A 3,994-nucleotide genomic window follows, 5' to 3' on the forward strand; every position below is an offset into this window, starting at 1 on the left:
CTAAATCTGTTTGTTAAACAAGTATTATGTAACTATAATGCTTTTGAGTGCCATGATAAACGCTATGTCCAGAAGACTTAAAGAAATGTTAAGGCTTAATCAAGAGATATTTATACAATCATAGATGCAGAACTGAAAGGAGCCTTAATGACCATCTAGTCTAACACTTAAATTTTACAGATGAATAAACTGATGCTCAGGGAGTTTAAGCAACATGCCCTTTTTTTTTCTTTTCCTTCTGACGTGACATAAATTTTTCAAGTCCTTATCATATTTTGTTTTCACACAACAGATATTTCTTAAGGAAAAGCCCTCAACAAGTTTGCTGCTTCCCTCCATCCCATATTCCCTGAAAATAGTTATGTCAGCGACACACCATCTGAAAACAACATCATGCTGTGGAATGCAGTTATATTTGGGCTAGAAGGCACACCCTTCAAGGATGGTACCTTTAAACTAGTAGTAGAATTCTCAGAAGAGTATCCGAATAAACCTCCCACTGTTAGGTTCTTATCAAAGATGTTTCATCCAAATGTCTATGCCGATGGTAGCACATGTTTAGATATCCGCCAGAATCGTTGGAGTCCAACTTATGCTGTGTCCTCTATTTTAACATCAGTTCAGTCTCTGCTGGATGAACCTAATCCAAACAGTCCTGCCAATAGCTAGGCAATGCAGCTTTATCAGGAAAACAAACAAGAATATGAGAAAAGAGTTTCAGCTATTGTTGAACAAGGCTGGAATGATTCATAATAGGCAACTGCTCTGTTCATCCTCATCATCATTGTTGTGTATAATTTACCTCTCAGTAGAAAGGCTACCAGAAATTTTATGTGGCACAGGTTTTAAGGATTTGCATACCTAATGTGTCTGCAAAACAGAAAAAAAAAGCTCTTCAGTTTAGAACCTTTAACAGCTTGTGTATCTTGATTAATGCTTTTTATTGCATGGTATGAACTAAGTTATTGCCACATAAATTTGTAATATATCCTGCTTGTATTTTTTTCCCAGTATATAATGTTGGGGTGAAATTTTCGTGACAAAATATACACATTTCATAAATCTGTACTTTTTTCAAATTAAAAAAAAAAGAAATTTGATCTAGTGGATTATGAGATGGGATAAAGGAGCAGAGAAGGCAGGGTATTCAGATGCTCCAATCAGGTTTACCTTTCTTTCACAAGAACCTACCCAATTCAAAAGTTTGTGAAGGGTTCCTATTTTTTGTGAAACTAAATCTCTAACTCTATAGCAAGAAAATTATATTAGTTTTCCATTGTTTTCTACATCCACCAACACTGCTAAGCAGAATTTGGTTCCAGATTTATAAAAAAAAAATAGTGAAGTAAAGCAAAGAGTTTAATATTCAAGAAGGTAAGAGGAGAAGATTTTATGTTTTTGTTTGATCTTAGGTCATATTCATCAAGGGAATCTAAGAACCTTTATAGAGCCAATTTCCTTATATGGCTAGACTCAAAAAAAAAATAATTTGAGAACCAACATCGCAGTCAAAAGAGATCTGGTCTACTTGTTTATTCCAAGTCCTTATATTTTACTCATCAAGGACATTTTTTCCCCAGTTATTCAGCTAAAGTGAGGAAGTAATGGCATGTGACTGAATTGATTCTCTTTAAATACCAATTGATATAGAGAAAATCAAGAGTGGCTGAGAGGTGCAGTGAACAGGGCGCTGGGTCTGGAGTCAGGAAGACTCCACCTTCCTGAGCTCAAATCTGTCCTCAGACACTTACTATCTGTGTGGCTGTGGGCAAGTTACTTAACCCTGCTTGCCTCAGTCTCCTCATCTGTAAAATGAGCTGGAGAAGGAAATGGCAAACCATTTGTCAAGAAAACCCCATGGCATCACAAAGATCTGAAACAACTAAACAATAATAAAATAGAAGAAACTGGCAACACCTAAACTAACCAAAGAGATTATAGATCCATCTAGAGTGAATGACTTATTCAAAGAAGACAGCTGGGGTTATGTCTTCCAATATACTACCACTGGTGGGCAGAGAAGCAGTCACTCAAGATCAAGAAGGTAATGTATATTGTAATTTAGTTAAGAAATGTCTTTTTCTTTTTTTATTAATTTTTTTTATTTTTCTCAATACATGTAAAAACTATATGTAACATTCATTTTTTTTCAAATTTTTAGTTCAAAATTTTTTCCCTTCCTCCCACTCTTTTCTCCTCTCTAAGACAGCAAGCAATTTGATATAGATTATTCATGTGTAATCTTGTAAAACATATTTCCATATTAGTTATATTATAAAAGAAAATACAAATTTTAAAAAAGCATGAAAAAATGAAGTGAAAAATAGTATGCTTCTATCTGCATTTAGATTCCATCAGTTCTTTCTCTGGAGGTGGATAGCATATTTCATCATAAGTTGTTCAGAATTGTCTTGGATCTTTGTATTGCTGAGAATAGCTAAGTCACAGATGATCATCATACAATATTGCTGTTACTGTGTACAATATTCTTCTGGTTCTGCTCACTTCAGTTCATTTGAATCATTCCAGGTTTTTCTGAGACTGTCCTACTCATCATTTCTTATAGCACAAAGGACATGAACAGACAGTCTTCAGATGAAGAAATCAAAGCTATCTATAGTCAATGAAAAAGTACTCTAAATCATTTTTGATTAGAGAAATGCAAATTAAAACAACTCTGAGGTACCACCTCATACCTATCAGATTGGCTAATATGACAGAAAAGGAAAATTATAAATATTGGAGGGGATTTGGGAAAACTGGGACACTAATACACTGTTGGTAGAACTATGAACTGATCCAACCATTCTGCAGACCAATTTAAAACTATGTCCAAAAGGCTATAAAACTGTGTATACTCTTTGATCCAGTAATACCTTTGATAGATCTGCTTCCCAAAGGGATTTTAAATGGCGGGGTGGGGATGGGAAAGGATCTGTTTATACAAATATATTTATAGCAGATGGTAAAGAATTAGATATTTAGCTGAGATGGCAGAGTAAGAGGTGAGTCATTCTTACCCTTCCTTATTAACCTCTGAAAGCCCAGAAAATGTCACCCCAGGAAAAACCCTGGAACAGCTGAACCAGAAGAAAGATGGGCTGCAGCGGTCCAGTAACCCAGGTAGCTTGAGGGATTAATGGGAAAGTCCTCTTACCCTGGGGGAAGGGGAGCAATACAGAACAGGAGGCTTCCCAGCAAGCTAGTGGAAAGTCCCACCTCAGCATACCAAGAGGAGATCCTGAAGCCCAGGTGGTGGAGCAGGCAAACATCAACACCTGGACCCCTAAATGCCTCAGTGAGGGTGGGGGAACCAGTGGAAACCAGTGTGAAAAATCACCAGGTGCCTGGGCATTCAACAGTAACTGGCTCTCCCAGAGCCTCAACAAAACTAAGGGAAGCAGTGCTCCAAGGGGCCCCAGGCAGATAAACACCCTACACATCCATCTGAAAGGAACTGAAGAAAGCAAAAGGAAGGAAAGGCGCAAGTGAGCAGGAAATCTCCAGGAGCCATATTACCCAATCCTACCTCTAGAGTTCCAGTGTTGCTCATTCCAGCCCAACACCAGGTAAGCTGCCAAAACCCTACAGCTTCCAACTGCAAGCATTGGAGGCCCCAGCACACAAAGCCAGTGACCAGGCCCTAGGCTCCCAACATAAGAAGCTTGGGTCAGTACCCTCTGCTCCCCAGTAGCAGAGCTCAATCTCTTTAAAGGCCAGGAAATAAGCCAATACCATGAGCAAAAAGAAATGTACAATAGATTCTTCTTATGGGAGGAGTGAAGATTAAGGCAGAAATTCTGAAGAGGGCAAAATTGTCAGCAAATCCACATCTGGAACCTCAGAAGGAAATATGAACTGATTTGAAGCCCAAAAACCTTCTTAGAAGAGTTCATGAAGGATTTTAAAAGTCAAATGAGAGAGGTAGAAGAAAAAATGGGAAAAGAAATGAGAGGTATGCAAGACAGAGTCATTAGCTTGGAAAAAGGAAGGA

General features: G+C 37.8%; 1 pseudogene; it reads left to right on the forward strand.

The window, feature by feature from the left end:
- The first annotated feature begins 379 nt into the window (after positions 1-379).
- LOC110195481 (ubiquitin-conjugating enzyme E2 B pseudogene) lies at positions 380-852 on the forward strand (annotated as a pseudogene).
- Positions 853-3,994: the final 3,142 nt, after the last annotated feature.

Source organism: Phascolarctos cinereus, unplaced genomic scaffold, assembly GCF_003287225.1.
Source record: "Phascolarctos cinereus isolate Bilbo 61053 unplaced genomic scaffold, phaCin_HiC Scaffold_4;HRSCAF=312, whole genome shotgun sequence".
In the NCBI taxonomy this organism is placed as follows: Eukaryota; Metazoa; Chordata; class Mammalia; order Diprotodontia; family Phascolarctidae; genus Phascolarctos; species Phascolarctos cinereus.